Source organism: Eschscholzia californica, unplaced genomic scaffold (genome assembly GCF_041429995.1).
Source record: "Eschscholzia californica isolate CP2 unplaced genomic scaffold, dmEscCali1.0.p SCAF_5, whole genome shotgun sequence".
In the NCBI taxonomy this organism is placed as follows: domain Eukaryota; kingdom Viridiplantae; phylum Streptophyta; class Magnoliopsida; order Ranunculales; family Papaveraceae; genus Eschscholzia; species Eschscholzia californica.
Window position 1 is genome coordinate 19,939,014 of NW_028238472.1, and position 13,040 is coordinate 19,952,053.

General features: G+C 36.2%; 1 pseudogene; it reads right to left on the reverse strand.

Annotated features, from left to right (window-relative positions):
* Positions 1 to 688: 688 nt before the first annotated feature.
* LOC147537714 (pentatricopeptide repeat-containing protein At3g62890 pseudogene) lies at positions 689 to 1,093 on the reverse strand (annotated as a pseudogene).
* Between the last annotated feature and the right edge of the window lie 11,947 nt (positions 1,094 to 13,040).

The window sequence follows — 13,040 nt, forward strand, 5'->3', positions numbered from 1 at the left end:
AAATTATATATTTAGAAATGATTTTTCATTAACTTTCTAACAAGATCCACTTTCAATACTTTTTTTCAAAAAAAAACCTATTTACGTTTTTCTGCAAACGTGTTTGCAACAATCTGTTATGCAAACGTGTTTGCAACAATCTGTTCTGCAAACGTTTGTTTGCATAATGTAAACTGCAAATTGTGTTTGCAACAATCTGTTCGAGAAACATGTGTTTGCAGAATATAATCTTGAGTTGCATATCTTGCAAACTCGATTTGCAAATCGAGAATATAATCTTGTGATAAAAATCATTTGGTGACACCAAAACAGAGTTAAGAAATTAAGGTGAAAACAAAAGAGTAGAAGTGTTAGGAAACAAGAAATCAATTAAACTCCCAACAAAATGATAACTAACAACATTAAAGTTGTTTCGAAAAGGATTAAAAAAGGCGGCGAACCACGTGATTATTTATCATTAGAATGTAAACATTATCTAGTTCAGAGTACTCTTTATAATCTTAATTTAGTCATGAACTAAGTAGACATAAAAAAAAAAAATTAATCTTCCCACCACTATCTCTGTAAATTTTGCTCTCACTCATAAGCAAAATGAATGTAAACAAACCATCCCCCTTAAAGATCAACAATACAACCATAATGATCAATGAAGTAATATCAAAATTCTCACTCATCATCTCAAAATACTTCATTCCTTCAGCCACAAGACCTCCATGAACCCAAGCACACAAAACACCAAAAAACGCACATTATTCGGCATCACCCCATGATTTTGCATCTGCAAAAACAAATTAAAGCATTCTTGATTATGACCATGCATTGCAAGGCCTGAAATCATGGCACTCCATGCCATCACATCTTTATCTTCTCCTAATCCATTAAACACCCATCCAGCTCTTTCAATACAACCACAATTTGCGTACATATCAATTAAAGAAGTCTCTAACATCAAGTCGATTTTCATTCCACATCTATCTATATAACTATGAACCCATTTCCCATGCTCAAGAGAACCTAATCGACCATAAGTCGATAATACACTACACATTGTAAACTCATTTGGTCTAACAAAATCAACTTTTAAATCTTGCATTTCTCTAAACAAAACTAATGCTTCTTTATATTCATCACATTTTTACATACCCATTAATTCTAACATAATAAGTTCTACACAAGCACTGAAAATGCAGGCAATGACAAATGGGTCTGGTTTAATTCCTGGTTTTCTCATTTCATGGTAAAGTTCAAGTGCTTCTGGATAGGATCCATGGTGTGACTAACGAGTGATCAGAGATGTCCATGAGATCACATCCTGCTCATTCATACAGTGGAAAACCCTGAAAGCACATTTTAAGTTGCCACGCTTTGCGTACATATCAACAAGAGCATTGCAAACTAGTTTATATTTTTCAAAACTAGTTTTCGTTATCAAGCAATGAACATATTTCGCATTTTCTAAATCCATAATGGAGGCCAGCGAGTTCAGTACAAACGGGTACGTAAAATCATCAATTTTCATTTCTCTTTGATGCATTTTTCTGAACATGGATAAAGCTTCTTTATATGACTGAATTCCACAAAGGAAAATCCGGTTGAGGAATTTCATCAAACACCCGATGGGCAGAATCAAAACACCCACATGATGAATACATATTGATTCATCCAAAACTGTAGAACTTGAAGCCTTCAATTTCAAAGAAATAAAAAAAACAGAATTGATTCGTGAATAAGCAATTCGAAGCTTAATTGAATGAAAAAGAAAAAGTGAGGATTACCTGAATGTTTGAGTTTGATAGGATGAGAAGACTAAGAATACCACAAAAGTCGGATTGATTTGTTTATTAAAGAGATGGAGAGAGATAATTGCGATCACATGAAAAAATTCTCCATAGAATCACCATGAATCAGCAACAAAGAAGAAGAAGAACAATGAGAAAACAACCCATAGAAACGTTTTGAGATATTTTGGAAGAGAAAATTATTTTTAGTAGGAGGGTATTCTGGGAACAAAAAGAATAAGAAATGACCTGATTAATCATTTCTCATATTATTTCAAACTTAATGTACCATTAACCATAATATTTTGGTAACTTCTACTTAATAGGAAAAGCTCTAGGTGTTTTTAGTTATTATGAAAATTTTGTAAACCTAAATAGTCATTTTCTCTATATATATATATATATATATATATATATATATATATATATTATTAATTATCAAGTATAAATATACACACATGTATATGGTTAGACGTAATAACATATATTTATATTTATTTCTCTAATATTTAGATATCCATATATATATATTGATGGAGGCCATCATCATGGGCCTCACGTTCAAGTCATTGGGCCTCACGACCGAGTCCATTAGGGTTAGATTTGAGAGTTTCATGTTTAGAAGTTTCTATGTTTGAGTATCTTTGATATTTAGGAATCCTAGTTTGAGTCTATCTAGAAGTGTCTTAGTTCCTATAAAAGAAAGTCCAGTTTGTCTTGGTCATTCAGATCAGAGAATATTATGAATCAAGTTTATTGTTAATCAAGTTTATCGTTTTATCGCTTTTACCTTTATTTCATCAGCTTTATTTCATTAGTTTAGTTTAATAACAATGGTGAATTCCATTACTTTTACGCTTCCGCAACAATCTACATCAGCTGGTATCCAGAGCCTGAAGAATCTGGGAACAGATGAATTTTTTTCATGGATACATCTCTCCTTGAATGCTGGAAATTTTTTCCACGTTTAGGTTAGGATCCCTTTCGAGATTCTAAACAATTCTACGTTGATCGAAAAGATCAAGAAAAATTAATAACGTTTCCAAAATTCCTCTCTTCGACGGTCAATACCATATAGATTTTTGGATTCAACAGATGGAGGATTGGTTCATAAATCAAGATGTACATGTCGATGATAAGGTTTTTGTCGTGGAACAACATATGTCCGAAAGAATCTATGAACAATTCAATGCAATGCAATGAAGACTCATTGACGAAGGAAAAAAATTCATAGACGATTGGACAACATTGAAAAGTATCTTCAGGTATGTTTTTCTACCCTTGGATGAATATTTGTCATATGCTGAAACAATGATTGAATCAAGTAGACTGTTCTCCAACGTTACTTTGGTCACCGGGATCCATGATATTGAAGAAGTTCTTGACAAACGGAACAAAATTCTATCAATGACCGAGGAAGAAGACGAAAGTGATTTTCCTTCACGAGACATTAGTACCAAGAAGTTCATGCTCCCTCTTGTAGAAGTCTCTTTTCTCAAAGAAACAATGAACATAGGTGTAGAAGTTGATGCCCATCACCTGTTCGGTATTAGGTTTCTTAGAGTTTATAAACTTCACGAAGATGAACGAGGGAAGATAATTCAAGTTATTATTGAGAAGGACGAAACAGAGAAAGTGATGAAGTGGATGATGAAATTCATAGTTAATTTTTTCATAGTGAATTATGTGGTGTTCGTGGTCTTCTTCATCAAACTAAAAGACGACGGGAGATGTCGCAATTTGTTAGAAGTTTCTTTCCTACATTTGTTTTTGCGAGATTCTTTGCAATATGAGATTTATGTCAGTGATTTGGTCCATCATTGTCTTCTTCAGATTTTCGCAAACTTTCGTGCAAAGTGGGAATTAAGGATCGCATTGTTAAGTCTCACTTGAGGGCAAGTTCGTTCTCGGACGGGGAGTATGATGGAGGCCATCATCATGGGCCTCACGTTCAAGTCATTGGGCCTCACGACCGAGTCCATTAGGGTTAGATTTGAGAGTTTCATGTTTAGAAGTTTCTATGTTTGAGTATCTTTGATATTTAGGAATCCTAGTTTGAGTCTATCTAGAAGTGTCTTAGTTCCTATAAAAGAAAGTCCAGTTTATCTTGGTCATTCAGATCAGAGAATATTATGAATCAAGTTTATTGTTAATCAAGTTTATCGCTTATTATTAATCAAGTTTATCGTTTTATCGCTTTTACCTTTATTTCATCAGCTTTATTTCATTAGTTTAGTTTAATAACAATGGTGAATTCCATTACTTTTACGCTTCCGCAACAATCTACATCATATAATCAAAATATGAATATATATATATATATTCATATTTTGATTATTACGGTTGCTACTTATCTTGATATGCCACTATGCTCTTTCCTTCTTGATGAGATTGTGTAGTGGGCTTGCTACTTGGGAGATATTTTATCTCTTTTGGTTGTTCCTCAATTTGTGATGATGTAGATTTATTGATACTCTCTCTCAAGCGAATAAGGTGATCACTCCGACCTTGGTACTTATCAAGGAAAATGGTGTTTGGGTAATGCTTTGGTGAAGATATCCGCTAGTTGAGTTGTTTTAAGGACATATTCAATAATATATAAGTTGTCCAAAAACAACCTTTTCTCGAACAAAGTGGTAGTCTAACTCAATGTGCTTTGTGCGAGCATGAAATTGAGGATTTATTGTCATGTAAAGTGCGCTCATGTTGTCACAAAAGAGAACAGGAGTTTCGTGCAAGGGAATACCAAGATCGGTGAGTAAGTAAGTTGTCCAAGTCAACTCAGTAGTTGCAGATACCATAGTTTTATATTCGGCTTCAGTACTGGATCGTGAAACAGTAGATTGTCATTTGGAGGTCTATAACATGCAATTTGTACCGAGGTAAAGTCAATATCCTGTAGTTGATCTTCTCGTAGATGGCCAACCTGCCCAATCAGCATCTGAGAAGGCATATAAATCAAGAGTTGAATTGGATAATAAACGTAGACCAAAATCAATAGTTCCTTGAACGTAACGAAGAATACTTTTCACGGCTTGTAGGTGTTGTCTTGATGGTTGATGCATAAACTGGCTCACATAGTTGACAGCATGAGTGATATCTATTCGGGTTAATGCTAAGTATTAAAGAGATCCAACAAGTCTTACATATTCTGTTGCACCAACTAGTTGCGTAGATGGAGAGTGTAAATCAATTTTTGTGGCAAGTGGGGTCTTCACTGGTTTGCATCCATCCATGTCAATGCTAGACAAATTTTTTTCCCATATTTCTGATGAGACAAGAAAAAACCTTTATTAAATTTAGTGACTTCAACACCTAAAAAATAAATTAATTCACCAAGATCTTTCATTGAAAATTCTGAATTTAATTTATGAATCAAAATTTTAATCAGAAGGGTAGAAGAACCTGTTAAGATAAGATCATCAACATAAACTATTAAGATGATAGTGCCACATTTAAAATGAAAAATAAATAATGAAAGATTTACACAACCATAAAAAACCCCTAAATTTGGAAGATAAAAGCTAAAATGATCAAACTATGCTCGGGGTGTCTGTTTAAAGCCATAAAGAGCTTTGTTGAAACGACACACATAATTAGATTTAGATTGATCCACAAATCCTCAAGGTTGTTCGATGTATACGGTTTCTTTAAGATGTCCATGGAGGAATGCATTCTTTACATCCAACTAGCGAAGGGGCCAACCACGAACAAAAGCGACATTAAGGACAACTCGGACAGTAGGAGTTTTGATGACTGGACTATAGGTTTCAGCAAAATCTACTCCTTCTATTTGGCTATACTTCTTTGCCACCCGGCGAGTTTTATGTCTTTAAATTGTACTATTTGCTTTAAGTTTTGTTTTGAATACCCATATCGAACCTATAATATTTTGGTGAGGTGGTCGAGGGGCTAAAGTCCATGTTTCGTTTGCATAAAGTGCTGCAAATTTTCCATGCATTGCTTTGACCCACTGAGGTTGATTTAAAGTTGTTTTGAGAGTTTTTTATTTTGGTGGTTCGGCGTGTCCTACAGTAAAAAGTTTTTGAGCTTCAGTTTCCCAATTGAAGTCTTAGATTGGATAGAGATATTATTTTTATAGGGATATCTAAATTAGATATAATCATCAGAGAACATGCATAATCTTTCAAATATGCAGGTGGTCTTCTTTCAAGAGTAGGTAGAGATAATTCTACATGTTCATTATTATGTGGTAAGGGACCCGATGATGGGTCAGAGTTGGTGAGTGCAGAAGTAGAAGTGATGGGGAAAGAAATTGTATCAATTGGTTAGATGTTACTATTTGAAGTTATGAGTAGACTAGACTCTGTAGAAGGGTCTGTTTCAATATATGGATTGGTTGATACAAATTTGAAGTAAGAGGTAATACATAAGGATAATTATTAGATTTATTAGATTCTTTGACAATAGAGGATGGCGCCGATGTTGTTGTAGGCAATATTTTTTGAATTTTTTATTGGTAACCATTCACCACAAGTTGACAATATGATGTTAACATAATGGTTGGCGAAGATGATGAGACTTGAGAAGGAAAGATACTTTCATCAAATACGACACACCTTTAAATAAATATTTTTTCAGTCGAAGAGTTTAAGCAACAATGTCCCTTATAAGATGGACTTTAACCTAAGAAAACACAAGGATAAGACTTAGGTTCAAATTCTGCCCCACCATCGTATTGAAAAACTTTTATTTTACGATCAAATTGATTTTCTACCATATTTTAAAAAACAATAATGTATTGAAAAAATCATATTTATATTTAAGTGGATATAACCATATAAACCGTGTAAAATCATCAATAAATAGTGCATAATATCGAAAATTTTGATTCGAAAGAATTATAAATGAACCTCATAAGTCACATTGTATCTTGATAATAGGTTCAGAAACAACTTTATTCAAAGATGAAAAAGAGAGTTGACAAGTTTTATTAAGTTGGCAACTACTAAAAATTTGATAGGTGTTCGTCCAATTTGAGACTAAAATTAATTTTTTATTAGATACATACTCTAATTTTGGTGGATGTGTATGGCCGAAACGTTGACGCCATATATCTATAGGCATATTCACTTATCTTATTGAAGATAATGTTGTTGTTCCCCCCCTACATGAAGAACATGAAGATCTCCTCTTCTAGTTCTTGTTGCTAGAAGATGAAGCGTCCTTCGCCTTCCTTATCTCAAATCCCTCGTCAATAAATTCAAACAAACTTGAGTTATCACCGAGTATGTTTACTAATAGATAATAAAAAATTATTAAGTGAGGAACAACTAAAACATCTTTTAAACTAATTATGTTACCACGAGATGAAATAATAATTCAGTTTCCCACATGAGATATTGATAGACTTGCATCGTCAATAACCACAGGATCATGCCCACAGTACCATCTCAAATTCCGAAGTTTACCTGCATCAGATGTCATGTGAGATCACTACAAAAAAAGGGTTTATTGCCGACGCCTTTTCCCGACGGTTATATACTAATCCGTCGGGAGAAGGTTTACTGCCGACGGTTTTGGTCAGAACCGTCAGCCATAGTTGAGCACTGCCGACGGTTGTACATAAAAACCGTCGGCATAAGCGAAACCTGTTACCTTCTGTATGTCCCCTAACTAATCGGTTTGCCGACGGTTTGGAAAACCGTCGGCAGAAGGTAGTTGCCGATGGTTTTTTCATCTCCGTCGGCGTCGAATGGCGGCAGATTAAATTTTTGGGGAAAATTTCGCGCCCAGCGGAAGAAGCTTTCCCTCCATGGACAAAAATAATTTTTGGGGGAATTAAAACAAACCCTAGCTGCTCTCCAACTATTTTTTTCTTCTCTTTCTTTTTTGTGGTTTTTCCTGCTGTTTGGCTCTCTACAGTTTTATCCTTCTTCTTCCATTAGGATCTTGAGACACTTCGATCTATCATCTATCTTAGACACTTCCTCCCTTGAATTCGAAATCAAACCCCATGTAAGTTCCCCTCTCTCTCTCTGAATTTTTCTTTGTTTATCTTCTATCTTTTAATTTCTGCTCGATTTCTCAACTATAATGGTCGATTTCGTCTTTGAAGGTTGATTTCTGGTCTTTAATGGTCGATTGTAGTGGTATAGGTACTTGGTGATCCAACTTATTCAATTTCTGTGAATTTTTCTTTGTTTAACTTAAGATCTTTTAGTTTCTGGTCTTTAACGGTAGGGCATCTTCTTCTTTAAGTCTTTAATGGTTGATTCTGATACTTGTCAGTTATTGATTTCACTACATCTATTACACATACCAGAGACCTTCTTATCTTTCTTTAACTTCTTGATAGATGTTGAGATTTGGTGGTACTAGGGTTTAGATTTGGTGGTATTAGGAACACTGGATTAGCTGGTGATGCTGCTTTCGGCATGGCAGGTAGTGTTGTTGTTTATGCATTGAATGCTTCTGTGCCAGAAGTTGCTGCTGTGAATTTGTATAATTTGGTTGCTACTTCTGATGATATAACAACTATCAAGAATGAGAAGATGTTGGAATTGCAAAAAGGTAATCTTTTTTCTTATCCTGAGTTTTCTTTTGTGTTAATTTGCTAAAGCTTTAGGATGGTGCAAATGAGAAGAACCCGGCACGTCTGGTTGAGTTGAATATTAAGCTAAGATAAAATTGTGATGATTAGGTTTATTATTAGAGACTTCGAGTTATGAACAAAATTCCTACTGGTGCAATTGAAAAGGATATTCGGGCTCGGAGTATCGTGGGCGAGGGCCATGGGGTATTAGGAAGTTCTAAAATAAATTACTTGGTCAAAATTGTCTCCCTAGATAGAGCTATGGAAATCATAGACCTTCCAGTTACCCAAATATCCAATATTAGTATGCAAATAGGTAATGTCGTCAAATTAGTGATGTGTTCTAAGTGCAGTTCTTGTGGACTTAATCTGGGCATTGAATTGATGGGTTAATAATGTTATATTACTTCGGATATTGATTCTGCATCTTTTTTTATATCTGTAGTTTGGTTCTAATCTCAATTTTGTCAGACTTCGAATTGTCTTTTGTCCTTTTAAATTTTATACATGTCCAACTTCCAAATATTGTGTTACTAAACAAGAAGAAGCCTTCAACGCAGAGCTTTGTGATTTGTATAATGAACAATTTCAAAGAGCTATGTAATAAGGATACATCTCCAATCAAGCATTGGCAGGGTAAGCAAGCTACTTCCATCAGCAACTGCTTATGTTAAGTCTTACGACCCTTCAATTTTCTGAAGTTTCCATTGTCAACTTAGTCATTTTATTAGTGAAGTTGTAAAAAGACTGGTAATATATTTAAAGATGTTGAATAATATGACTCATATTGATTGATTTATTCCCTTGTTTGTTTTCATAATCAGGTTTGTGCCATCTGTTATACCACCTAGAAGCGGAATCTTAATGGCAATGAAGTATAAACTATTGTCAAGTTTAAGAGTGCTCTTGGAATTGATGATCCAGATGCAGACTCTGTCCATATGGAGGTAAAAAATCTTTACTGATATAGGAATATTTATCTCCTTATATTTGTAAAGAAAATTTTGGATTTTCATCTATTTATTCTCAGGTGCAGAAAATGATATTTGTTTGCTTTGGTGCAGTTCAATGGTTTTGGTTTTTGTTGTGAGATGAATGTAAGAAGCTGCCATATTTCGTAATATTTAGTTCTAATCCTTGCCTGTAGAATTTCTATAAGGATTTTTTTAATGTCGTCCTATCAGTTAATTTCCCTCATGATTCTACATGCAATGTATTGTCTAACTGAACTTGTTAAAGTCTAATTGAAGGTATACATTTTTTCATTAGATGTTGATGACGAAAAACTTATCACATTGAAACAAGCACAACACCTATATCTGCTTTCTGATGAGGTATGCCATCTGATTTTGTCTCTATGCCCCGCCCAATATTTGAATACATAGTAACATACTTCATGAGCTATATAAAAGATTTGTTCATGTGATGGATTCTACTTCCTTGCAGCTGGCAGCTGACATGTTGAGAGAACATACACGTAAACTGGCCGAGTAAAACTTTTCAAGGATATTTCTTAGTCACTCGATACTAAGATATCTTATTTCTTCTTTTGTAGGGATTAAAACGGGTGACGAAGGAATATTTATTTTTGAAGAATAGAGATTTGTTATGTATAAACGATTGTGATGTTAAGAGTTTATAGTTTACGAATGTGGCGACATTAATATATTTATCAACAATGATATGTTATAAACTCTTTTGAAAGTTATTTTATGATAAGAACAACAGGTTATTATTCATTTTTTTTTTTAATTTTTCAAAACTATTGCCGACGGCATAAGTTTCGTCGGCAAAAGATAAACACGACGCAGTTTAACCTTCAGTTATTTAGCTACTGCCGACGGCTAGCTTTCGTCGGAAGTAGTTATTGCCGACGGCTTCTATCCGTCGACAGTATCGTCGGCAATACTTTTGCCGACCCTTCTATAGCCGACGCTTTTTTGCCCGTCGGGAAGAACCTTTGCCGACGGATTTTTGACATTTCCGACAGTTTATTTCCGTCGGCAATAGCCTTCATTTTTGTAATGGATGTAACACCGCTTTCAGCATACTATGATGAGTCACATTCACGTAGATCATTCAAATTAGTGGCAGCAAGAGCGTTAGATAAGTTATTTTGTTTCTCAAAAGCGGTATCATCTTGATCAAAAGTAGGATTATCACGGTACGGACACCTGTTGGCGAAGTGACCAAAGTGACCACATATGTTATACTTAGGAGGGTCTTCTCTGTTTTTCAATGGTGAACGTCGGGCATAATATTGAGAATGTGCTGCAGGTGAAAATCATTTACCTTTGGATGTAACATGATGATTGAATTGTCCTATTTTATGATAAAAATTCTACCATTGTTAGATTTTGAAAAGAAAGCATAATTGTGATCTATAGATTCATTTTGATGACCTGGGGCTAGATGACGTATTCCATACCCATTAAGTGTTGTCACAAACTGATTATATGAGGGAAATGGGGGTTTTGATAGCGTAGTGGTGACAAAAGTGTCCTACCTTATTCCAAGAGAATTTGATAATATCAACACATTGTCGTCATCTGTTAATGGCTTTTGTATGACAACAAGACCATCACAAATTATTTTAAATTGACAAACAAATTCAGCTTGACTTATGTTACCTTTTTTAGGGAGATAAGTTGTTGGTACAATTGAAACTCACGATCTTTCGTTGCTTAAAGACAAGTATTCTCGAGCATCTCCCACATTTGTTTGCAGTGTTTAGCCCTAATACATGGGCAAAAACATCCTTTGTCAAAGTTCCTAGCATAAAACATCGAAGAAGAAGGTCAATATTTTTCCATTCTTCAAGAATTTTAACTAAACTTTCATTATCTTTAATCTCCGGTGCCTCCTCATTAATAAAATTAAGCAAGTGGACCGGGTCGTTTACCGGTCAAGAAGTCAAGTGGATCGGGTCGTTGAACGGAAGACGGACCTTCACTTGCTAAAATTTTCTACGGGCACCGACGACGGCTTTAGGCTTAAACTGTAACAAATGAGACAAGAACGCACGTGACCGTGAGGCCTCAGGGGACACCGGGGTGGTGCCGGCCTAAGGGGGTCCGACGGTCAAGTTAGTAAACTTGCAAGAGAAGTAAAAGATACGTAAACGATATCCTCGGAATGTTACCATTAGCTGGATAATGGTCGGAGCTTAGGTACGGCTCGTAGAGTGGCTGGAGCTCGCTCTCTACGGATTGACTGACTTGGTTGGAGAGAGGGTAAGACAACCTTTTGAGGTCTCCTCGTGTATGAGACAACCCTGGAGAGGTTTGCTTGTTCAGGGGTATGTACCATAAATAAGTGAGAATCTTTAAGGTCCTGACCTTGTATGTATACACGTGGGTGAAGTAAGGAAGGTCTGACCTCCAGGAGAGATAAAGTAGATTGCCTACACTGATCGTTAGGATAGATAATGGTAGGTCGCCCTTCCTTGATAGTACGGTCGTCTGGTCATCCAGGAGAGAGAAAGGAACGGTCGTCTGGTTGTTCATGAGAGAGAAAAGAATGATCGTCTGGTCGTCCTTTCTTGGTTGTCAGGTCGCCCAGGAGAGAGGAAGTAATGGGGGGCGTCCTTCCTTGATTGTTAGGTCACTCAGGAGAAAGAAAGCAATGGTGGTCGTCCTTCCTTGGTTGTCAGGTCCCCCAAGAGAGAGAACGGAACGGTCGTCTGGTCGTCCTTCCTTGGTAGAATGGTCGCATGGTCGTCCAAAAGAAAGAAATGTATCTCACAAGAGGATTGGGCGATCGTCGCTTAGTATGTTTGTTGATGATCAGATGGCTCCTCTGTATGAGAGAGAAAGTGGGTTGTTTAGATAGTGGTAGATGATGTTTAAGCCAGTAGTCGATGTGTTCGCCCAGAATCGGTTGATCGAATATTTTAGTCGGAAACTGGATGTGTTTGCCAAATATCAGATGCCCTATATCATTCTTAGTTCTGTCATTTTAGAATGGTCGCATGGTCGTCCAAAAGAAAGAAATGTATCTCACAAGAGGATTGGGTGATCGTCGCTTAGTATGTTTGTTGATGATCAGATGGCTCCTCTGTATGAGAGAGAAAGTGGGTTGTTTAGATAGTGGTAGATGATGTTTAAGCCAGTAGTCGATGTGTTCGCTCAGAATCGGTTGATCGAATGTTTTAGTCGGGAACTGGATGTGTTTGCCAAATATCAGATGCCCTATATCATTCTTAGTTCTGTCATTTTATAATGTCTCGGGTAGATCGTTATCCTGATGAGTTATCTCTTTAAGACGGTAAATAGTTGTCATCATAAATGTGAAGATCGTAACTCCTTAACGAGAATATCCGGGATATAGTCATCTTGAATGATCATAACGTCTCCCAACGGCTACAAGGTGGCAGGTCCGCTGAGGAGGTGAGGTCTAGTCTTTTTCCCAGGGCTGGAAGTGCTTGCGTAATTTGGCGTTGCTGCAGGGTGCTTGAAGATAGATGGGTCGGGCCCATTAGCCATTAGTTCATGGACTTGGTTACCGTGGAACCCCATTAATCACGTATTTCTAGAGGCGCACCTGGTGACGTATTTTGGCCCATACAATTTGTGCCCCACTCTCTAAGTTGACGGAGTGCAGAAACTTAGAAAGTAGTTTAAAGTCGTATCTGCTGATCCGTAGTTCGATTTCGTTGTATTTGTAGTCCAGCTCGTGTCCCGTGGGGGACTTGTGTGCGAGAAGTG